Raw genomic sequence first — 26,049 nt, forward strand, 5'->3', positions numbered from 1 at the left:
TCCTTGGGGGAGAATTGTATGTCTCCTGCACTGTTTTACTCATATTCTGCCATATATTTCATGTTATAGCAGTCTCGGATGATGACCCAGCACATGTTGTTTGTATTAAGAACACTTTCACTACAAATCTGACAAAATGCAAACAAGATACCAATAGGAAATTTCTAAAGATAGTGTGGCAGAGCGCTGACCTTGCCCCCATGGGTCCTGCGCTTCTAGGAGGTATATGCTAGTCTCAGTGGCTCACTGCGACCCTCCAGTTAGCCCTTCTCTCTCTAGGGCCAGGGTTACAGTCTACTGAGCCCTTTTCATCATAAGCCAGCAAGGAGGTTGGTGAGAAAACTCCCACCGTTTCTGTTGTCCCTAGGGGCTTGTTTTAGAACAGTTTAGCCTCCTGTCCTGACAGGGGCCTGACTTCCCCTCCCAGGAGGTGTTCCTGTAGTGGTGGGTTGGGGGGAACCCGGGCCCGCCCTCTACTCCGGGTTCCGGCCCAGGGACCCCAATGGTAGCAGCTGTTGGCAGCCAACCTTTCACTGCCAGAGTTGCTACATTTCCCTGGGCCACTTCCCCACAGCTCTCCTGCTTCTCCCTTCTTCACCCTTACCTTAGTGCTCCCTTATCAATAACTTGACGGTGTCTTCATTAACCAGCCCTTCAACTACACTTCCTCTCCTCTGGCTCCCTGGCTGGAGTGAGCCCTTTTTATGGTATCAGCAGGGCCTTAATTAGAGTCAGGTGGTCACATTAGCTTAATGGCCTCACCTGACTCTTTGCAGGTTAATTAGAGTCAGGTGTTCTCATTAGCCTGGAGCAGCCCCTGCTCTGGTCAGTCAGGGAACAGAAAACTGTTAATCCAGTGGCCAGTATATCTGCCTTCTGCTATACCCAACTGACCTGGGTCTATCACAATAGCTACAGCACTTAACCCTAGGTTTAAGAATCTGAAGTGCCTTCCAAAATCTGAGAAGGACGAGGTGTGGAGCATGCTTTCAAAAGTCTTAAAAGAGCAACACTCCAATGAGGAAACTACAGAACGCGAACCACTAAAAAAGAAAATCAACCTTCTGCTGGTTGCATCTGACTCAGACGACAAAAACAAACATGTCCGCACTGCTTTGGACTGTTATTGAGCAGAACCCGTCATCCGCATGGATGCATGAAATGGTGGTTGAAGTATGAAAGGACATATGAATCTTTAGCACAACTGGCACGTAAATATCTTGCGATGCCGGCTACAATAGTGCCATGAGAATGCCTGTTTTCATTTTCAGGTGACACTGTAAACAAGAAGCAGGCAGCATTATCTCCTGCAAATGTAAACAAACTTGTTTGTCTGAGTGATTGGCTGAACAAGAAGTAGGACTGAGTGGACTTGCAGGTTCTAAAGCTTTACATTGTTTTGTTTTTGAGTGCAGTTATTTTTTTGTACATAATTCTGCATTTGTAAGTTCAACTTTTATGATAAAGAGATTGCACCACAGTACTTGTATTAGGTGAATTGAAAAATACTATTTCTTTTGTTTTTTTACAGTTCAAGTACTTGTAATCAAAAATAAAGTGAGCACGATACACTTTGTATTGTGTGTTGTAATTGAACTCAATATATTTGACAATGTAGAAAACATTTAAAAATTTAAATAAATGGTGCTCTATTATTGTTTAACAGTGCAATTAATTGCGATTGTTTTAATTGCACGATTAATCGTGATTAATTTTTTTTAATCGCTTGACAGCCCTAGAAAATAATAATTGTGACAGACCCAGACCAGTGGGGTATAGGAGTCTGGTAGAGGGCAAATATACTGGTCACTGGATGAGTAGTTTTCTGTTCCCTGAGTGACCAGAGAAGGGGCTGCACTAGAGTAACCAGGAACCTGCTAGAACCAGTTAAGGCAGGCAGGCTAATTAGAACACCTGGAGCCAATTAAGAAGAAGCTTCTAGAATAAATTAAGGCAGGCTAATCAAGGCACCAGGGTCTTAAAAGGAGCTCACTTCAGTTTGTGGTATGAGTGTGAGGAGCTGGAAGCAAGAGGTGCAAGGAGCTGAGAGTGAGAGGGTGTGCTGCTGGAGAACTGAGGAGCACAAGCGTTATCAGACACCAGGAGGAAGGTCCTGTGGTGAGAATAAGGAAGGTGTTTGGAGGAGACCATGGGGAAGTAGCCCAGGGAATTGTAGTTGTCATGCAGCTGTTACGGGAAGCACTATAGACAGCTGCAGTCCACTGGAACCTGGAGTAGAGGGCGGGCCCGGGTTCCCCCCAAACCTCCCAATTGACCTGGACTGTGGGTTCTTCCAGAGGGGAAGGTCTCTGGGTTGTTCCCCAACCCACATGGTGAATCTCTGCGGCAAGAAAATCCGCCAATAAGCGCAGGACCCACCAAGATAGAGGAGGAACTTTGTCACATAATCCATTTTTTTTATTCAAGCTTAGATCTATATACCCAGCAGCACCTTGTAATATGTTGTCATCCTTATATACTAATACTAAATTTATGATCATATCATCATCAAATGCACAACTGGTGAGGCAGTAGTACTGCTGAAAAGGATCTGGGGGTTATAGTGGATCACAAATTGAATACGAGTCAACAATGTGATACAGGCTGCAAAAAAGGCTAATATTCTGGGATGTATTAACATAAGCATCATATGTAAGACACGGGAGGTAATTGTCTGCTCTACTCGGCACTGGTGAGGCCTCAGCTGGAGTACTATGTCCATTTCTGGGCACCACACTTTAGGAAAGATGTGGACAAATTGGAGAGAGCAACAAAAATGATAAAAGATTTAGCAAATTTGACCTATGAAAGATTTAAAAAACTGGGCATGTTTAGTCTTGTGAAAAGACGACGGATGGGGGACCTGATAACACTGTTCAAATATATTAAGGGCTGTTATAAAGAAGACAGTAATCAATTGTTCTCCATGTCCACTGAATGTGGGACAAGAAGTAATTGGTTTAATCTGCAGCAAGGGAGATTTAGGTTGCATAGTAGGAAAAACTTTCTAACTATAAGGATAATTAAGCACTGGAATAAGCTTCCAAGGAAAGCTGTGGAATCCCTATTCTTGGAGGTTTTTAAGAATACGTTAGACAAACATCTGTCAAGATGGTCTAAGTTTACTAGGACCTGCCTTTGAGCAGAGGGCTGGACTAGATGACTTCTCAAGGTCCCTTCCGGCTCTATATTTCTATGATTTTATAAAGATACGATGTATCTGCAGTGACAGACCTGTTCTACAAGTTCTGCTTTCTGTTAAGTATTTTCATTACCTTGCCATGAAATATGCACTATACATAACACTGATTTGTCTCTCTTCTCTAGCTTCAACATTGACAGGCTCCAATCCAGTAATCAAGCACATGAAGAACTTTACTCACATAAGTAGTCCCATCACTACTCCCCGTGAGTGAAGTTACTCAGGTGTGTATGTGTTTGCAAGATAACATCCCAGTGTGTTCAAGCACTAGGTTTCACAGACAAATACCCTAACAAAATTGTATGAAAGAGTGAATATCCTAATATTTATTTTATTTTTTGTCATGATGATGGGAACTGTATTTGCCTCTCTCGTGAGCTATCCTCAGGGGTCAAGATTTTCAAAAATTGGAGCCTAAAGATAAGCTCCTAAATTCAAATGTATGCCCCTGTCTGAGAAACCTGGGAGCTGCTGCATGATCAGCACTTTCGAAAATTGGGCAGGTACCTAAATATGATTTTAGAAGCCCAGCTATTTTTGAAAATTTTGGCCACGGTGTCTTCAAAATGTTGTTCTAATGTTTTCACGCTGAATTGCAGATAGTTGCTTTAAGATCTTTTAAACTGTTCTTTCCTCCACTTTAGTGAGAGTTTATTGTAAAGAATTTGCCCCGCTGTCCATCAGATCTGAAAGTTAATATATTTCTAAACTCCCAAGTTAAGCTGAACTCTTTTCCCTGTAAGCTGACATACAAATGTAGATATGCTCCTAACTGACAAATATTTAATTGTATTAAACAGCAATAATATTTACACTGAGGTGTACTAAGGAAGCACAAATGATAATTAAGGTTACGATTTGGTCACGGATCTCCACCAGCAGATCTCCATGACTTCAACCCGCAGCTGCTGGGAGCTGCAGGGTACAGGTGGCGGGGGGGGGGGGGGGGAGGGAGGGGGATCCCCCAGCAGCTTCTGCCGGGGTCATGGGCGGTGCGGAGGAATCCCCCACAACTCCCCAGTCCCCACGGATGCGGGGTGGGATCCGCCGCAGCTCCCCAGCCACCACAGGTGGGGGTCCCTCCCAGCTCCCAGCCACTGAGCAGGGGCTGCAGCTCCCAGCCACAGCAGGGCAGGGTGCTGGACCCTCCTCCTTCCCTGTTTTGTCATGGACATTTTTAGTAAAAGTCAGGGTCAGGTTACAGCTTTTTGAATTTTTGCTAATTGCCCGTGACTAAAAATGTCCATGACAAAATCATAGCCTTAGTGATATCTTCAGCACAAAAGTTTACATTGTATAATTGCAAATTATATGTATATGTGAAAACTCACACCTTTGGTAATCTTAAGCTCTCTGCCTCAGTTTCTCCATCTGTAAGTGGTGATAATTATTTATTTACCCACCCTGAGGTTCAAACACTGAATGGGATGTTTATGGGTTTTAAATTGACTCCGTTCATTGGATTTTTTGATTTTTTTAAGTGTGGAAACATTTTTATTGGGCTTAAGTTTTTTAAAAGCTTGTTTTTACAACTTTTCAATATCGGGCCATAGCTAAGTTGACATAAAATGTTATGAAAGACTTGTTTTCTTATTAAAAGGGATTTGCATGAACATTTCCATTGCATTTCACCAAAACTCATCATTTGTTAGAAGATAGCAATGGCTCATTTGCATCACAGGTTCTGCTTAAATGTTCTGTTCCATTGAACTGACAATAGAATGAACAATTATTGCTTGCCTGCCTGTCTTTGAAATTTTGAATCTCCTGCAATGTACTCTTATTAATGTCTCAGTCAAGTAATAACATTATGTGTACCTGTCCTCCGCTGCCTACTCTGAGTGGCCTTGTGCCTTGTTCCTACACTACACAACACAATGAAAAATATAAATCAGTATATGTTTTAACAAGGGTACAGGAAGGCTTTCCTCTTGTGATTTCCAGTACTTTCCTTATGTGAAATTGTTTCCATCCTTGTATCATTTACCCTACCTTTAAATGTCATACATTCATGTAGCAGTATTGCCAGTCCCAAGTATACAAAAATCATGAAATTGGGCTAAAAATCATAAGCTTTTTAAAAATACTATATTTGGATGGGTTTTTTTAATTTGCCTTCTGATTTTTAAGCTTTTTCATGGTTCATGTTTTAAAGGTTTTCTCCACAATGGCTAGAAATTTACTTTTTTTTTTTTTTCTTATGAAAGCTCAGATTCTCTCATGATCCCATGACTCCAGGATCTGGGGCTTTAAGAAAAACGCCAAATATTACAAGTCTTCAAAGTATATTATTTAAAAGTAACTTAAATTTGAACTTGTAACCATAGAGGCATATTAATTCCCCAATCTTGCAACTGCATCTCTCTTTGCAAAGCCCTGGATCTGCACAGAACCCCACTGAAGTCAGCAATGATTGGCATCAATGCAAAGGGTCATCCTTGCAGATCAGATCTCAGGCTAAGCAAATATACTTTTGTGACTGAAGTGTGATCTAATGGATATGGCACTATACTGGGACTCAGGAGATCTGGGATCTACTCCCAGCTCTGCCACAGGCCCACTCGTTGACTTTGGGCAATTTTCTTCACTGCTCTGTGCCTCAGTTTTCCCATCAGTACAATGAGAAATAATGATACTGACCTCCTTTATAAAACTTTAAGATCTACTCATGAGAAGTTCTTTATAAGCGCTAGGTATTACTATAAATGTTAAGAGGTCAATGAGGTATTTAGCACCATACCAATTACAAATAAGGCTACGTTTTAGTCACAGGAATTTTTAGTAAAAGTCATGGACATGTCAAGGGTAGTAAACAAAAATTCACAGCCCATGACCTGTCCAGGACTTCTACTATATACCCCTAACTAAAATGTGGGCAGGGTGCCGTGGGTTCTCTGGGGGGTGGGGGCAGTCTGGGAGTGGGGCGGGTGCTGGGGGAAGTGGCCCAGGATCCCCACTGGTGCTGGGGGGGAGGGGGGGGAGGTTTGCAGGGCTGTCAGGGGCTCCCTACCCGGCTCCACGTGTCCCTGCAGTCCTAGGTGGCAGAGAGGCCAGGGAGCTCCGCATGCTGCTCCCGCCATAAGTGCCAGCTCCACAGCTCTCATTGGCCAGGAACCACAGCCTGTTTTTTTGTTTAATATAAATTCTGGAGTCCCCCTTGAAATGAAGACTGGTGAGTTTTGCTTTGCTGCATGTGCCAGAATGCACAGTACCGTGCTGTCACAGCTAACCTAGTAGCACTCAGACTTGCTAGACCGTGAAGCTGGCCTAGACAAAGCATCAGATAAGTGGAGGCTTTGAAAATATTATTGTATACCATATGGAATTAAGCCATGCTATAAAGATATATATTTTAAAGCATTTTTTCTGATCTCACTTTAGGCTAGCTCTCATCTTCCCCCAGGACTGAAGGGCTGTGATGACATCACAGAAGGACACAGGTTGGGATGGTCAGAGGAATGGAACTGTCCAGCACAACTTGGAAACAAACAAGGAGAAATCAGATTTAAGTTAATATTAAGTTGATTGTTTACTTTATACCTCTTGTTATTTAGGGCAATCAACACAGAGAAATATATTTAGCTCATTTTTTTGTTCAAATCTTTGTAGAACACCATTGACATCTCATCCAAAGGCTCTGATGGCTGGGAAAAACTTGTGGCAGGTATAAAAAAGCAGTGAGCCTGATGAGATCATTACGTATTTGTGATTTGCAGCAAATTCAAAAGCATTTTATTCTTCTGTTCATTACTAAAGCCAATATTCCCACACTTGTGTCCCAAACGTTAGCCACCTGATTCTATATTTAGGTACCTAAATAACTGACCTAGTTTTCATGGGAGCTAAGCACCCAAAATTTCTGAGTGAAACCAATGAGAACTGCTAGAGCTCAGCACCTCTGAAAGCTAGGCCACTTAAGTAAATGCCTAACGTTAAGCACCCAAGTTTGAAAATTTTGGTCCAAGGCACCAACACTTTGTGCTTCTGAATGGTCTCACGTTCCACTGGGCACAATGGGAGTGGAAGGCTAACCAGCACCTCACAGAATCAGGCCCTAGCAGCACTCAATTAATTTACAAGCTCCAGTTTAATTTGAGTCAGGGGGGAGGGATAGCTCAGTAGTTTGAGCATTGGCCTGCTAAACCCAACATTGTGAGTTCAATCCTTGAGGGGGCCACTTAGGGATTGGGGCAAAATCAGTACTTGGTCCTGCTAGTGAAGGCAGGGGGCTGGACTCAATGACCTTTCAAGGTCCTTTCCAGTTCTAGGAGATAAAAATAAATAAATAAATAAATAAAGATATCCTGAGTCTTTTTGCCACTTGACGCAGAGGCTATGCAGCAGCACTGGAGATTACATCTGGCTTATTTCTGCTGGAACACCAACTCGGCATTTGCATGGCTCGATTAATAAATTATACCAAACTGTTTGCTTAGCCTGACAAAATCACCCCCGTTACACCAGGTGTCTTTTTAAAAACATACTGTACGGTCACTGGCCATTCCCCTTCATTCTGCATGTGAATGAGACTTGACTGGTAAATACTGCAGTAAGGCCATTTAGCAGCACCTAAGGCTCCCTCTGCATGTTAGCGTGACCTTACAGTAAAATGCACTCTCCTCTCCCACACCATCTCAGATGCCCTTCTTTTGAATAATTACGGCATGGAAAACATTCAGAATCCTCTTATGTGTTTCATTAATCTGATCCAAATTTTATTGAATCATGAGATTTTCTACCAAACATCCATTTCGTTCCCACATTCAAGCATCTGGCACAAAGACAGTAAAGGAACAAACAGATTTAAGACTCCAGTCCACAGCTCTCAAAATTAAGGCCCAACCTATCGCAAAGATGAGCATTTAGGACACTAGCCTGTGATAGATACATGGCACAGAGTGCTGCAGGGAATCTGGGGGAGATGGACGGGGAGAGGAGGCTCAATGTTGGTAAGTTAAAGAGCAAGTAAAATTTGTTCTATCACTTACTTAGATTGCTCCGATATACCTCTTTCTAATGCAGTAGTCCACAATTCCAGGCTGATGCACACCCAGTAATTGCCAGCTCCTGCGATTTTATTGCAAGCTTCAAGTTATTTGGTGTTCTTCTCACCTGAAGTCATGTGATTGCATGAGAATCAGAACTAAAGGAAGTAAGTTTCCAGCCCTCATGATTGCAGACAAAGACTGGAAAATATGACCCCCAAAAGCTCAAAAACCAAAAGGGGAAAAAAAGAACCCAATCACTGTAGCCTCTGAGCATCTCACAATTTTTAATGTATTAATCTCATAACACCCCTGTGAGGCCGGGCTGTGTTGTTATCTCCATTTTACAGATGGGGAACTGAGAGGACATTACTGAGAGGGGGACAGCTGTACACTGCAAAACATCCCCAGAACACACTTTTCATATTCATTTTTTTTCCATACATCCCTTTGAGCAAGAATTCAACTATTCAGGCCTTCCCCAAGGTACAACAGGCTTTCAAAAAGGCTAAACTGTTGCCAGGAAACTTGATGACTGCCCTCTTTCTGTCAGTAGATCAAGACACAATCAGGATAGCTAAAACGTAATGCTTTATGTTTATATAAATTGGATTTTTTATTTAAATTAAATACAGGTGTATGTTTAAAAAAATAAACCTATTAATAATTAAGTTTGAAATTGACAACCTATCTTAAGGACTAAATTTATAATCTATTAAAACAATTTAAATTAAATATAACAAATAATATTAAGCTGTACATGTTTGCTGCCAAGTTTTAAAGAAAGTCCAGCCACTGAATTGGTGGAAGTCATTGGCTAACATGGAATATGAGTGTGTTGAATTGCTAAACTAGCTTTTGGCAGCAGTAGCATCTTCTGCAGGTACAGAGAGAATATTTTCTCCACTTCAGTTTATTCAATTAGTTCATTCAAAGTTAAGAAACCAATTGGAAGTTGAAAATCAGGATAATTTGTTTCCCTCTTCCAATCTACAAATAAAAAGTAAGTGAGAGAGGATGAGATCTACTAGTTCAAAAATCTTGAAGGACCTAGTGACCAGAAACAATCAATTCACTAACTACAAATAAAATCTCTTTCATTTAATAAATCAGTTAGTTTTAAATGCAAAACAAGTTTTGATCAACTTTTTTCTTTGTGTGTCTAGTACATTTAAGGTAGTTTCATTTTATTTAAAAATACCAATAATAGTAAAATGCTGTTTTATTGCATTCATGGAATTCGAATTTCCATCCAAGTAGAACATGGCATAAATTGCAAGTAAAAATTAATCATCATCTAGTAAAAAGTTAAGCTATATAAATGCTTAAATAAATGTATCTAGATATAATGTATTCTCCTAGTTAGCAAAAAGAAGCATCCCAATAGTGTAAAAGTTACATTTCGTTGCAAACCAACATGCTTTAATCGTTATTGATCAATGGGAATCAACCTTTCTTTAGGAAAATAAAAAGTAAAAAAGCAAAACATGATTTAAATAATCAATTTTAATCAAGGTTTCCTGTTTGCTGATTTTAACTGATTATTTAAATCACTTTGATTTAAATCAGTCCACCTTGGCAACAACTCAAGATACATGAATGCTATGCAAGGGAGATGTGGATCTATAACGAGGACTGGAAAGAGCAGAATATGGCTGTATATATACTACAAAATTACGTCTACCTAACTTACATCTGCGTACAGCCACCATAGTTATTAAATCACTTTTGCGTGCGCACACTTGGCTTTTGTCGGCGGTGGGTGTCCTTACCAGGAGCGCTTGTATCGATTGTATTGTCACTATGGGGTGCAGTGGGATGGCTCCTGAAAGCCAGTAAATGTCGATGATCCGCTGGCGGGCCGCAAGACAGTTTGTTTACATTGACCGTCCGCAGGCACGGCCGCCCGCAGCTCCCAGTGACTGCAGTTTGCCGTTCCCGGCCAATGGGAGCTGCGGGAAGCGGCGGCCAGCACGTCCCAGGAACGGCGAACCGCGGCCACTGGGATCTGTGGGCGGCTGTGCCTGCGGACGGTCAATATAAACAAACTGTCTCGTGGCCCGCCAGTGGATTGCCCGCGGGCCGCAGGTTGCCCACCACTTGTCCACAGTGCTCGGGGAAGTGGTGTTACTAAATTGGCATAGAAAGGCACTTACCATTGACAGGCGCCAAATTTAAGTGAAGACATTTCCACAGCTAGGTTGATGTAAGGCAGTTTATGTCAACCTAACTGATTAGCGTAAACCAGGCTTATGACTCCGGCAAGTACTCCTCTCAGTGCAGAGAGCCACCTTTCTTGTTAATTTATATTCTGGGCTTTCCCACTCTCTTACCAATCTCAACTTCCCATGTAATTTGAAGTGTAAAACATGTAACAATTATATCAAATATAAAGTAATAATAATATTCACTCCATAATATCTAGCAAAGAAGGGTGCAATGAATAATTCATTTCCCAAATAGCTTGAGTAACAGCCACTGTACTACATTCAGATATAGCCACACAATCTGATTTTTTAGGCATCAGAGTGGAGCTTGGAAATGATGACAAGCATTGCTATATCTGCCTGTCTGACCAGCAGTTGCTAAACTACCAGCTACTGGTGCTGACTGCGCAGAAAGATGGAGAAGAGAAGATTCCCGCAGTGGTTTTTTCACAGTGCCCAGCATGAGTCAAGAGACATGAGCCAATGGCACCACCTGACCTGTTCTCCTGGCTTTAGCAAAGAGGGAGAATTTCCACAACACAAAGAGGCCAGTGAAAGACAGTTCTGGATGGCATCTACATCCCATGCACTGGACTGGAAAGAAGTAAGTCTGTAAACAGACAGACCAGAGGATGGGGCGAAACTGGAGGTCATGTTTAGAGGATATTCATATTGGGGTGTGCAAACATAACAAAATAATAATAAATAATATTACCTTGCTCCTATACAGTGCTTTCCATCTGTAAATCTCAAAAAGCTTTCAAAGGAGATCAGTATCATTATCTTTATTTTACATGGGGAAACTGAGGCAGAGACAGGTGAAGTGACTCTAGGTCACTCAGCAGGCTTGAGTTAGAACCAGGAATAGAACCCTTTTGAGTCCCAGTCAAGTGGGCATACTACCTCCTGCATCTGCAAATACAAGTATCTCCCATTACTACTGTCTAATCTTACTGATTTGTACATGGAACACCAGGATTCTACTAATACAACACTGGTATTGTAAATGTCCTGCTCGCTCATTACAGGGTACGCTCCCCTCCCATTTTTTGAAGGAAGGGGAGAGAAGAAACTGAGCCCAAAAGTCACTGTGGGAGGATCAGGGATTCAGATCACCACCTAGCCATAAGAGCAAACTGTCCAATTCATGGAAACCAGGAAAAAGAAGTGATTCTACCAATCACAGCACGTATTGAAACCACCAATGACACCATTTAGTAAACATACTCGCGAGAATCCTAAACGTTAATAATATGACTGGAAGGAAAAAATTAAGTGGTTCTCAGTTCAAAAAAAATGCTATACAAAAGAAAGAAGGGGAAAATGAAATTATAGCAAAAATGCACAAAATAGATTCCTTTGTTGTATCAGTTAGTGCCGACAGTGCGACAGAAAAAATAGTTGAAAGTAGTACTGAAGTAAAAAGTGAAAATATTGGTGTTGATACTGAAAATATTGATGTGATTAAAGTACATACTGAAACTAATGAAGAAATTCCAGCTGCGGTTAGTGTTGAAGAAAATGCTCCAAATACTAGCATATCAGAGATTACTGAGAATCATGTTGCTCTGGATAACTTTGACAATATTGCAGAGATTTGTGAATCACGTCAATCAGATATTTCAATGTCAGATTGAATTTCTACCATAAGTGACGACTCAGCCCAATGGATATTGAATGATGCTACAATTGAGTATTTATCAACGCATGGTATTAAACAAAATATCAGTAGTGATTTTACTAACTCAAAAAGACAATATACTGATAAAATGCGTGTTCTAACAAAAAATGTGTTTGAATGACATCTTTTAAATGGTGAAGTAAAGCCACAGCAATATCTTGTATATTCGGAGAGCAAAGGAGCCATGTTTTGTGCCCCATGTCGATTATTCGGAGGGATCTCTAGTTTGGCAATAAGTGGATACCATGACTGGAAAAACATATCAGCATGACTACGTGAACATGAAAATTCGACTGAACATAAAATGTGTGTACTGACAATGGTGAAGAGAGGCGAGATATCTGGAAGAATTGATAAGAATTTAAAATTTCAAATGGAAGAAGAAATTATTTATTGGAGAAATGTGTTGAAGAGGATTGTAGCAGCGGTAAAGAAACTCTCAAGCAGAGGACTTGCATTTAGATGTAAGGTGGAAAAATTTGGATCACCTTATAATGGCAATTACATGATGACCTTTGAGCTTGTCACAGAATTCAATCCATTTTTAGCAAATCACATTGCATGTTACGGAAATGAAGGTCCAGGTAACGTATCTTATCTTTCATCCTATATATGTAATGAATTTTTAAAACTGATGGCTTCAAATGTGATCTCAAATATTATTAAAGAAGTAAAAGAAGCCAAATATTTCTCGATAAGCGTTGACTCAACTCCCGACATATCTCATGTTGATCGATTGGCTTTTATACTGAGATATATAAACAATGATGGCATACCAATAGAGAGGTTTCTTTGTTTTTTACCAAATACTGGCCACAAATCAGAACAATTAGCTGATGCTGTACTTTCAACTTTGAATTGTTATTGATTAGATATCGCAAACTGCCGTGGCCAGTTGTATGACAATGCCACTAACATGTCTGGTGTATATAGAGGGTTGCAAGCAAGAATAAAGAATATAAATCCTTATGCTGTGTATGTGCCTTGCTCTGCACATTCTTTAAATCTGGTTGGAGTATGTGCAGCAGAAAGTTGTCAAGAAGCATGTTCATTTTTCTCAACTGTCCAACATCTTTATTCATTTTTTTCTGCCTCTACTCACTGGTGGGAGATTTTACTATTTAATTTGAAGCCAGGCAGTAAAGTAATAAAAAGACTTTCTGAGACTCGATGGTCATCTCGAGTGGAAGCATGTCATAATTTGAGTGAAAACTGGAATGCTATAATTAAAGCCTTAAATACAATAAAGGAAGATGCTACTGAGAAACCTATTACACGTAATGAAGCTGCAGGCCTGCAGCAAAAACTCAATCGACTTGAGGCAGCTTTTATGGCTGTATTTTGGAGCTCACTCTTGGATCAATTTCATATAACTAGCCAAAAACTGCAAAATGTTAATATTGATATACGGACAATTATAGAACTCTACAACTCACTAATAGGATATGTGACGGGTTGGATCACAGAAACCCCCTTGGGAGCTGCCACCCGATGTGCAAAGACTATCCCTGCTTCTGTTTTCCCTGCCAGCTCAGGACTCCAGCACCCTGTCTTGCTGAAACTGACACTCCCGTCTGGCTCCAGACACAGATCCAGGGTCTGAATCACTTGTCCCAAAGCTGCAAGTTACCTGAAAACAGCTCACAGTAGTGTGCTTGTCTTTAGCACTCAGATGCCCAACTCCCAATGAGGTCTAAACCCAGATCAGGGCCGGCTTTAGCAAGAGCGGGGCCCAATTCCTGGGGGCGGGGCTTGCTGCAAGCCCTGCCCCCAGGAATCGAGCCACGCCGCGGGAGGGGACGGGGGGGGGGGAACTCGAGCCGCGGAGGGGACCGGGGGGGGGGACGACCCGAGCCACGCCGCGGAGGGGACGGGGGGGGGAGACGACCCGAGCCGCGCAGGGAGGGGGGGGGGACACCCGGTACGGTCTCTGATTCGCGGGAAGTAGGGGAGGGGGCGGGGCGTTCAGGGGAGGGGAGGAGGGGCCGGGGAAGTGAGCTGGGGGCGGGGTTGATAGCTGCAGCGCGGGGCCCTCTTGGCGCGGGGCCCAATTCAGCCGAATCGGCTGAATCGGCCTAAAGCCGGCCCTGACCCAGATAAATCCGTTTTACCCTGTATAAAGCTTATGCAGGGCAAACTCATAAATTGTTCGCCCTCTATAACACTGATAGAGAGATATGCACAGTTGTTTGCTCCCCCAGGTATTAATACATACTCTGAGTGAATTACTAAATAGAAAGTGATTTTATTAAATACAGACAGTAGGATTTAAGTGGTTCAAAGTAGTAACAGACAGAACAAAGTAAGTCACCAAGCAAAATAAAATAAAATGCGCAAATCTATGTCTAATCAAACTAAATACAGATAATCTCACCCTCAGAGATGTTTCAGTAAGTTTTTCTCAGACTGGACACCTTCCAGGCCTGGGCACAATTCTTTCCCCTGGTACAGCTCTTGTTGCAGCTCAGGTGGTAGCTAGGGGATTCTTCATGATGGCTTCTCTCACTCTCTGTTCTCTTCCCCCCTTTATATATCTTTTGCATAAGGCGGGAACTCTTTGTCTCTCTGGGTTTCCACCCCCCCTCACTGGAAAAGCACCAGGTTAAAGATGGATTCCAGTTCAGGTGACATGATCACATGTCACTACAAGACTTCATTACTCACTTGCCAGCACACACATATACAGGAAGACTCACAGGTAAATACAGCCATCTGCAGACAATGGGAGTCATCAAGATTCCAAACCATCATTAATGGTCCACACTTTACACAATTACAATAGGCCCTCAGAGTTACATTTTATATTTCTAGTTTTAGATACAAGAGTGGTACATTTATACAAATCAGATGATCACACTCAGTAGATTATAAGCTTTGTGATGATACCTTACAAGAGACCTTTTGCATGAGGCATATCCCAGTTACTTACATTCACTTATTACCGTATTTTCTCTAAAACTATCTCAGTTACATTATATTGACTTATTATCAAGTTTTTATAAAACCATATAGATTGCACAACGTCACAGGATACATTAACTCTATATGGGACTTGTTTGATATGTACGAAGAGAAAGCCAAAGAAAATTCTGAAATTGAAGACTATGAATTTGACAAAGCGAAAAAGAAAGCGTAAACTTCAATCTGATGAGACACGAGAAGGTGAAGTGGAAATGTGTGGTAGAGATAAATGTAAAGTAGATACCTTTTTAACAATACTAGACCTTGTATGCTCCGAATTAAAACGCAGAAGTAATGAGTATCAAGAAATTTATGGCAGATTTCAGTTTCTCTCTAACATTACCAATACTTCAACAACAGATACGCTAAAAAATTACAGCTATGCTACCAAGGAGATTTAGAAGAATCATTCGTGAAGGAATGTCTACATTTTCGATTGTATTTGGAAGATGTCGAAATTCCTGAAAATTAAAAGAAATCAATTTTAAAATATTGCAGCCTTCTTCGAAATCAAAACATTCATTCAGTATATCCAAATATTGATATTGCCTTCCGAATGTTCGTTTGTACACTTGCTACAAACTGTTCAGTAGAACGATCATTTTCAGCATTAAAAAGGGTGAAAAACTATTTGAGGGCTAATCTCAGTGAAGAAAAATTAAACTCTCTTTCTCTCCTGACAATTGAAAAGGATCTTACAACTTCTCTGGATTATACAGACTTAATTAATAAGTTTGCTGCTCAAAGGTGTAGGCGTAAACAAATGTAGCTACTTACTACTCACATACTTTTATTTCTTTTACTGTATCTACATAAAATAAAAAATAAATATTTGATATACACCAGACCCTCACTTGAACTTGAGGTTTTGGATCCATGCGCGGTCCCACGCTATAAGCGAAATCGCGCTATAAAGACATACGTTCAAGCGAGGGTCCGCTGTACTTGTAATTTTATTTATAATAAAACTTGTAAATGTTCAATTATTTTAATGATATTTAGATTCATTTTAGTTCAAACAAATTTGTAAAAAAACTAAAATAAGTTCATATGGGGCTGGGGGCGGCAATTATTTCAGGGCCTAGGGGCAGCAAAATCATTAATCCGCCACTGCCACTCATGGTACAGGAGTCTAATTTGTCTGTATAACAAACTATATTTATACGATTCACATTGACAAAACATACAATTTTGCCTATTAAAATGGTGTCCCCACTGGGTACACCAACATCCACACATGAACAAGAAAAGGTCCCATTGTCGGAAAGTCCACTGTGCCAAACATCCAATGACATTTGGTCAGCAGTGTTCTGTCTGAGAAGATTGGCTGCCAATAGCATACACTAGGGTTCTGGATTTGATTTCACACTCCAGACTCCACATACATCATAAGAGACGAGGTGTCGCCATGTCTCAAAGTCAGATAATGAAATATCTGCAATCAACGTCATGAGATGCTATTCTGCTGTGATCAGATGCTGCTGATGAAATGACATGCTAATGCAGAGCATATATGGGGTATGAATGTCAAAGATCAGACTAGAGGTCTGAAACTAAAAATAGAGGATGTGTCAGATCTGCATGCCAGTTTCCTCAATTCAGTATCCGTTGTAATAATCCACCACCTAATAAATAGCTTGATACATTCTAACGGCCAGAACTGCACTCCATGATACTCAGATAAAATATTAGCAAATAAACACTTATCAGTGTGTTCAGGCTGCTGCAGCTAGTGAAAGATAATTCTAGTAGGCACAAATCAAGTGAAATGTGATGAATACTGTGGTTTATTACTATGCATCACTGGAAATTTACTGACCAAGCAAATCCAATATTTCTAAATGCTCCACAGAGGACATAGATATGCATGCTTGAAAATCTCTTGCTCTTTCTGGCAAAACATCAAACACTGTTTTGAACTAATCTGGCCAGCATTTTATGACTGTCCAATCTAGACTTTCGGGTAGGAGAGAAAACTTCCACTAACCACCCTGTGCTTCGTGTTAAGCCAATACATTATATTTGCAGCTCATCTTCATAGGCTTAAATTACTCTCTGTGCAAAAAAATAAAAAAAAAATCACATATTTAATCAGCACATTTCCTTATCTCAGTCATAAGCAATGCCTTAAGATTATAAATAAACTCCATATTTTTAAAATTCAATTTATTTTTACATTATTTTGCTGTTTGTTTAGTTTTTGCAGTTCTCTCAACTTGGATGATGAAAACAGACTACTACTCAGCTGCAGTTCTGATTATAGTCTTGTCTAGTCAATTACGCTGATAAAGTCATACACACTAGCAGAAAACTACACTGCTTGAGTTGCAAACTACAGGGAACTTTATTTGTAAAAAAAAAACCCCTACATATTTTCAATTCAGAGACAGATTTCTATTGGTATACATTTGTTTTAAAAAAATTAAACGAAACCTCATTTTGAACCAAATTAGACCCAAAAATGACCCTTCAAAGACAGATTTTAGAATGTAATTCATCATCACAACATTTCCCTCCAGGAATTATAATCTGGAAAGTCTATTCTTTTCATTCATTATTACTTGTTTTGTGGGGCTGGAGGAGGAGGGGCATTGTGCTAGGCACTGTACAACACAGAACAAAAAGATGGCCCCTCCCCCAAAGAGTTTACAATCAACAAGAAACAACAGGGAGCATGAGAAAACAATTGCATTGAAATGTTAGAATGACATTCCTAAAGCAACCAGATCAACTATCTCACCAGCAGCTTTTAAGAAAGTAATATCTACAGGAAGATAGGAACTGCCATCACAGATCAGGCCATTAGTCCATCTAGTCTGATATCCTGTCTGACAGTGGAAAGTACCAGATGCTTCAGAAGAATGGTTAATCTATGCCCTGAAGCAAGAAAATTTGTATCCCTTCTAATTGTTTTTCTTTCATCTTGCGTAACTGGGAATATGTTCTCATATCCACATAAATAGCTAATCCTTTTTAAATTCTACCAAGATCTTGGCCTCACTATCTTCTGGCAGTGAGTTCCATAGGTTTACTGTGCATTATGTAAAAAAGTGCTTCCTTTTATCTGCTTTCAATGTGTATTATTCATTATTTTGTAAGCCTCTATTACATCCCCTTTTATTAATCTCTCCATTAATCTAAACAGTTCTAATCTTTTCAGTCTTTCCTAATATGGAAGTCTCTCCCTGTCTCTAATCATTTCAATCACCCATCTCAGGCCCCCTTCTATCTCTGCTGTATGTTTTTCTGAAATTAGTAAAGTAATCTCTTCTGATATATTGAAGATTGGACCCTTTTTAAAAGGACATAGGTTTAAAAATCATACTTTAACTGATTTAATCAGCTATGTTTCTAATTACACCTTACATTAGTAAAATTGAAGTTAATTAGATTTGATCAACACCTTTTCACAGTCTGTACTCTCTCTATAATATTAGGTGCAAAATTCTCTTTTTAAAAAAAAAACACAAGCTACTTAAATTTGGGGCCTACAAGGGAATACCCTGGTAGTCTCAGTTCTATATCCTATGTGTAGCATTTTTTACATGCTACAGTACTTTTAATTGTGAACTTGTAAAGGTGTTCATGGTAAAATGGGAAGCGGCCCTGCTGTCAAGACAAGTCCTCCTGTAAACTAGCTGACATCAGCTAAACCAACCTTGGCCAGCAGAGTGATGCAAATACATATGTAGCACCAGTTATAGTCTCATTTCCACAACACCAAGAACTACATGCAGAGAAATGATTTATAACAGCACACATAAACAGAGATTAGAGGAGTGGAAGCTGTGCACAGTGCAGAAGATGGAATACACAGATAACGGTCGGTGCACCACAGCATTGCCAACCCCAAGTGTTCCAACATCACAAGTCAGGCCCTCAAAAATCAAGAGATTGGCTTAAAAATCTTGAGATTTTAAAAAATAATACATTTTGGCTTCTTTTTATTCACCTTCTGGTTTTTGAGCCTTTAGGTGTCATGTTTTCAAACTTTTCTCCATAACCTTGAGGGATTAACTTTTTTTTTTTTCTTTTCTTCAATGTAAACTGAGATTCTCATGTAGCCCCATGACTCCACGAGCTGGGGCTTTAAGAAACACATCAAATATCATGAGACTCAGGCTATAACTGAGACGATTGGTATGAGATTATTCTTTTCTCCTAACCTGCACAATATGAGTTTGTTAACAAGGGAACTCTCCTACCTATGTTCCGCAGGTACTACAAGTCTGGTTTTAAGATTAAGTTAGACAAATTTATGGAGGGAATGGTTTAATGGTAAAACATATTAGCTGAGGAATACCAAGCAATGGTAGGTAAACAGTATAATGGCTAACAAGGGTCAGGCTGGAGAGTCTTGCCTACATGCTCGGGGTCTTACTGATCGCCATATTTGGGGTCGGGAAGGAATTTTCCTCCAGGGTAGATTGGCTGAGGCCCTGGAGGTTTTTCGCCTTCCTCCGCAGCATGGGGCAGGGATCTCTAGCAGGAGGGTTCTCTGCCAATTGAAGTCACTAAGACACAGGATTTGGGGACTTCATCAGCAGAGTCAAGGAAAGGGTAGGGACGGTTTTGTGGCCTGCAGCATGCAGGGGGTCAGACCAGATGATCATAATGGTCCCTTCTGACCTTAAAGTCTATGAGTCTAAGTTCTCTGGGGGGAAAATAGGAGCATTAGCTCTTTGGGGCAGGGTCTGTCATTTCCTATAGGTCTGTACAGTGTCTAGCACAACGCAGTTCCAACCTGGTTGGCCTCTATGTATATGTCACAATATAAATGATCTTTTTTTTTAAAAAAAAAAATCCATCAAATATGACTCCACAGGAGGAAAGATCCAAGAGGACGACAAATAACTTCACAAGCAAGTAACCAATTTTACAAGGCAACACACCTCTCTCAAAGCTGCTTAGCCGCACTGTGATAAAGACACAATTCCCGGCACATTCCTTTCATAACCTCCATTCCTTCACTGCTCAAATATTCATTTTTTGGCACTTAAGTGTAAGCAGGTGTGATCCCATGAACGGAGGCATTTAATACCAATACGTCAGGGCTGGCACAAAGACAGCAGAGACGCCTGCAATGGAGAGCACACTTTTAGCATTACCGGAGGCTTCCTTTCTCATTAACACACCACTGCCCAGAGTCTCCAACTTAAGACGAGGCTGACTGGCTTTTGAGTGGAGAATGGCATCCCAGATAGATGGGCATAACTAATGGAAATCAAGAGACTGTTTATAAAATGTGGTTTGTGAGGACACGATTTGGAGCCAAAAACTCACCCCAGGTTATATACTCAGTTTAAGGAGCATGCCACTGTTGTCCAAGTACATAGCCGATTCCAAACATATCCAGTGAATTTAGCATTTGTGAAAGATGCAGAACCACAACCATGAAGACGGAAGCCCTCAGCAAAATAGGCTGAGTCCATGCAGCAGGCATGGCTGCGGCAAGGCTCTGGAGCAGAAACCTTTAGAGACATGAGGATAGTTCAGTCTCCATGGCTGTTAATCCTTGGCCTTCCTCCTGAGGCTACCAACTGTGACAATGGGTTATGTTGCTATACTGTTTTTTCCCCTTTTCCTTTCAGGGGAGAAGTTCCGGCAGCCACAAAGAACATTTTGGAATAACTCAAATTAAGTATAGAGCAAAGGCTGGGGACAATAAAAGACGAGAATCATAAAAGGAGGCTTCATTCATAATCGTACATTTGAAGCACCCCTATGTAGCATGACTTCAAACAAGCCATTGCACTGGGACCAACATTCATCCTGCTAGATTGACTGAACCCTATTCCATAGCTTTACCCTAGTTTTGCAACATTTCTCTGAGGAAAGCTCTCTGATTTCCTTCCTGTCTCCAGCTCATCAGTATTTATTTTAATTTTATTTATTTATTTAGATTTATTAAATGGGTCTCATTGAGGCATTTGCATCTTCCTGCTTGCTCTGCGACATCACCATGGGATATTGCCAGCTTAGACATTAAACAGAGGATGTGTCAATAAAGCAACAGCCTTGCAATTAAATCTTTTTTTTTCTTTTTGGCAAAGAGAAGTCAAATTTGAATCCCAGAGGAGGCAGATACTGTATCCATTTTACTCACCTCACAAGAATGCAGACTAAATGGTTCTAAACTATTCGGTATGAGGAATGGTGTACAAATGAAACCAAGGTAAACCTCTTAGTGTAATCCAGCAGGTTTATATAACAGTGCTGCAAGTCAGGAGCTTCATGATTCCCCTGTCAACTCTTAATGCTAGGATGTGAGAGTTTAAAAATGACAAAGAAGGAAAGGAGGGGAAAAAATCAGGTCAAAATTCTATAAGGTGCTGTCTACCGATCTATAGAAATTATGTAGCAGTGGAACTACCTGGTCTGCGGTATAAGCCATCTAACTTTTATTGTGTATGAATTAAGGAGCCATTTCAAATGCAGAAGTATTACTACAATATCTAATCTATAGTGTTATGACCTTATCTGCATTGAGGAGGACTCATTTACATTTGGCGAGAATGCCAGGCGCTAGCTGCAATACCAGGCATGCAGAGCCTAACATAGGGTGTAAAGAATTGAAGCAGGCATTTGACTGCCTTCCAAGAGCCAAGCCCACATTCACTTCAATTTTGAAAATGCCAATGGCACCATCAGAGAGGTTAGGGGGCAAGAGGACCAAATTACGTTTGGTCAGTGCCCAGTGATTGAGAACCTCCCTAAAATTCTTCATAGCAGTGCTTAAAAGAAAAAAAACCCAGATATTTTGGAATAGCTATGTCATTCAACCTTCTCTGATCCATTTAGGCATGTAGCAAGTATGCAGCAGTTATGGTATGAAATATCGATTGGCCTTTAACAGCAGCACTTTGTACATTCATCAAAGGAAGATATTTTCCATTTGCAAATTAATTGGGACGTTGGCATTTTGTTTCAGAAGCAACTGACATGTTGCTTCATCCTATGTACTGCACATTCGTCTTAGATAGAGAGGAATCTACCAAATGTGTGTTAATAAATGCTTACAAAGTTGCATGCCTTTTGTCAGGATTGATTTTTAAAAGGCAAACTAAATTAAAGGCTTTGGAAGCAAAATGTAAAAAGCTACAATCCCATGAAAGCAAAGATGCTGGGGATTAGGTAAAATACTGTCCTAGAAGAGCCAGATTATGGTGCCACCAAAAAACAACTGTGGGTAGCCACTATCTCCAACAGCACTGCTGACATCTGTGCCCAGCTCACCTTCACTAAAGAGGCCTTTCAGAGTTTCAAAAGTCAGACAGGTAACCAAGTAGCTTATCAGGAAGAGTATATGCGCTGCCAAGTACGTTTTTATCCCCAGTCTCAGTTACTATGAAGCAGACCCACTGCTAAGCATGGTTATCACTGCCTCTGAAGCGAAAGGAAAGAGCTTTATTCAAAACTGCTCCATGGATTTTATCCAACCTACTTCATAGGTCTTCTGCCTCTATTCTGCCGCTCATGCCCCATCCACCCCCCTGGTACTGGCCTCCTTCCTGTCAAACAATCCAGCCAAGAATGATACAAGAACCTTCTTATACCATCTGGAACAGCCTCTCTGTATTGCTCTGCATTATGAACCATCATCTCTTTTTGCAATCATACCTGAAACTCAACATTTCTTCCTTCCCACTAGCCACCTCTCAATTTCTTTTTCCCTCTACTTCTCTGACTTTATTACAGAACTCTCTAGTATATTATTTATTATTTCTATAACACTGGTATGGAAGATATGATATAAAACTTTATTACTAATGTGGCCACTCCCCTCCACTGCAAACGGAAAGAAAACTTAGCCCACTCATCCTTCCCTAAAATCAAGAAAAGAATATGTCTTCTAGTCATTTTTCTTTTTTAAAAATATATTATACTCAAATGTGCAATATTAAAGGGTAATTCCAATTTGAAAAGTGACTGTAAACATTGCATTTTGGCATCCCATGTTCACTGCATGTCACTCATTTCCAGATCAAATCAGCACCGTTTACAAGGTGCTTTTTCAAATCCAACCTGAATTTTTTCTGCCCCGTGCATTAAGTAGATACTGCAACTGAAACTTAGTTAATAATTCAATTGATTTTGATGAGCTGGAACAGAATCCAGCTCTCTCCCCCAGAGCCACACTGTTGGGGTTCTATAAAGTTAACAGGAATATAAAATAATAAAAGCTTATTTTAAATCAGTAAAGTCAGCAGCTATGGTTCTCTGAATACTCAAAGGGAACAGATCAGTTGAGTAAGAAGGTGCCATTTTCCCTTTTTGCATAGTCGCTATTCAGAAGAGAATGGCATTTTATACCTGTTCTATCATTTGAATCTGAGCTTACTTGTTTACTGTGGTGCAAATAAAGCTGAGAAAGTTTCTTCATCTTTTCAAAATATTTTGTGCTGCCAGTTATTCCAGGTCAGTGCCTCTCGGACAATATCTATTATGCTCAATACCCAAACTTTCAACTCATACAGTACACATGCCTAATTTTTGCCCTTAGCTAATACGTCTGCTGTGTTTATACAGGCTCTCTCAAACATCAATGGGCTCTAATTGGATCTTTTAGACTACATCAATACCCCAGCTATAGGGGGGAGAAACAGGATGCTCATTAATGAAGTGTTCATGTGCATTCTAGCTTTCAAATGTCTGCCTCAAGATTATCCCAGTTTACTGCTTTATAAGTATATCTTGTATTTAAAATGTAATTAGCTTTTCTCAATCATTTCAGATAACAAGAAATCCAAGGATCACAAAAAGGCTCCCATGCTGTATCCCACACTCTCATAACAGGCAGGAAAAACCTCGTAACTTTACATACGTCTTTACCCGAAGCTATCGGGTACCACTGTGAAGCACTGTTGAATAGCTGCCATGTGTTTCCACAGATTTAATTGGAAGGAGAAGTGACCTCTGCACACAATTTGTAAATCAACTTGTTAGATCTATAAAGCATTTTGGGACCCTTCAGGATGAAGGCTATATAAATATTAGTTATGCACATTTCTCAAAAAAGTGGTGAGTGCAACAGAATTGGCTACTACTAAAAACAATGTTTTGGAAAAACATTTGATATTAATATATATAACATTAATATTTGGGGGGGAAACTAGGTAAGACATCTTCCAGGGATGCTGCATACTACACTGAATATAAATTTTGGGGGCCTTAATACGTTGAGTGTCCTTTTAATTTTGTATTTAAAGTTCATAAAAGCCTTATGTTTTAATTTATTTAAGTACAATGAGATGAGGACTGGGACCAGATGTTCCGACTATCACCAGAAACGTCCACTGTATTTTCAGACCAACAACCTCAATCAAAAATTTAATAGCGACAGTCCCTAAAACTGGGGATGGGAGGGACTAAATGTCTGATAACCCACCCACCCTCATCAACCCCCATCTTAAAGCTTAAAAGGCAGAGATCAGGTTCCATTGATACAGAGTTTTAGATGGATAATGGAGATGGCTGACTTGCCTGCTGTATAATGACAGCTGCAAGCATTGAAACATTGTCAAATTTAAGATGTACAATACAGTGATATATAATCAAAGCAAGAGCATTTTCAGAGCAGAAAGAAAAAGGATGCATTTCTTATTAGTAGCTAGAACTGGCAAATTAGCAACTTCCTCATCCTATCAGCTGAGTATCTATAAAGCATAAAGCCTGTCTGATCTGTGTGAATTAATTTGGTAATTATCCTTTCTAATCTGTTAACTAATGTCTTGGCCAGGGGTTTAAAACCCACATTTAACAAAAGGAACAGGCACAACAAATGCAAAAACAAACAAACAACCCTCAATCTCATAGATCTTTCCTGCTCTACTGCAAGGTGACCTCAGTGGAGGAGTGAATTAGGCAGAATGCAGGACCTTATCCAGAAAGAGAGAAATCTAACATATTTGCAAAAACAGGCATTAGTATTTATTTAAAGGCTTTATTAACTTCTGCAAGAAATCCATCTGGCCCTGGAGATTTACCAGCTGCACAGACAAAGGGCTGAATTAATCTCCTCAATAGTAAATTTCGTTAAGACCCCAAATTAAAGTGATTTGTATAGGAGAGGCAATCCCGATCCTTAAATACAGAGATACTGGAATTCCTTTTTGCTGTTGCAGATAAGGAGATGGTTTGGGGAAACTGCTCTGGAACTGCAGTTTATGAAGCAGAATCAAACTCAGGCCACTCTATTCTCACAGGAACACCATCAACATGAAATATCACTATTTAAAACAAAAAATAAGATAAAAATAGTTTCAGGTACGACACATATTTTGAGTCCCCTTGCCAATTTTTGTGGTTTTTACAATCATCTTATTCTGTTCCTTTAAATATTTTTCTCTTCCCTGTTGCCCTGTGAAAGACCCACACAGACAACAGGAAATCAGTGAATCTACTATTCAGAGTGCTGTCAAATGCACAAAGTAAACAAACTGAAAAAAAATAGAGAAAAATCCTTATTTTCTCTCATTTCTATCCATTCCAGTTATCTCCACTGTCAGTGTAGCAAGAGTGGGCAAAACTTTTTGGACAGAAGTGTGATTAAAGTAGATAGTGTCCCTTTAAGTGCTAGAAAGAATCTCAGTTCAGGAATATGAATAATGTATATTGGTCTAATCAGTAAAGCCTTTCACAAAAAGACTACATATAGGGCTAGACTTTCAAAAGAAAACCCAGGGCAATTCACTTTGTCCAAGCACTATGAACACAACACGGCTGTGAACACCCCCAAATAATTGCCTTATTGTTAAAGACTGTAACAGTTGTGAATGGTCCTGTCATTTGCATGAGCCTGTCCACATGTTTAGTTCTGCTGCAGCCATACATTGTGTACTCTTTTCCTTGGGATTTTGAAAGATTATTAGTCACACTGCCTCTAACCTCTTTGTCATGCGCTCCTTTCAGAGAAGTTATTAGCATATGGAAACACCTCTTCTGCAGTGCTCTGCTGTCTGCATTTACTGCACTGAATTACTTTGCAATGAACATTATATGAAACAAACAGAA

At 40.2% G+C, this 26,049-nt stretch overlaps 1 protein-coding gene across 5 annotated transcripts in view; it reads right to left on the reverse strand.

Annotated features, from left to right (window-relative positions):
• TSPAN9 (tetraspanin 9) overlaps nucleotides 1-26,049 on the reverse strand; it is a 277,123-nt gene that overhangs the window by 151,483 nt on the left and 99,591 nt on the right. The window contains exon 3 of one of the 5 annotated variants that reach the window (XM_065584192.1): nucleotides 6,579-6,679. The exons of the other annotated variants lie outside the window; for them this stretch is intronic. The gene's annotated coding sequence lies outside the window, so the exon portion shown is untranslated. The remainder of the gene's footprint in view (nucleotides 1-6,578; nucleotides 6,680-26,049) is intronic. 5 annotated transcript variants of the gene reach the window in all.

This window comes from Chrysemys picta, chromosome 1, assembly GCF_011386835.1.
Source record: "Chrysemys picta bellii isolate R12L10 chromosome 1, ASM1138683v2, whole genome shotgun sequence".
NCBI lineage: Eukaryota > Metazoa > Chordata > Testudines > Emydidae > Chrysemys > Chrysemys picta.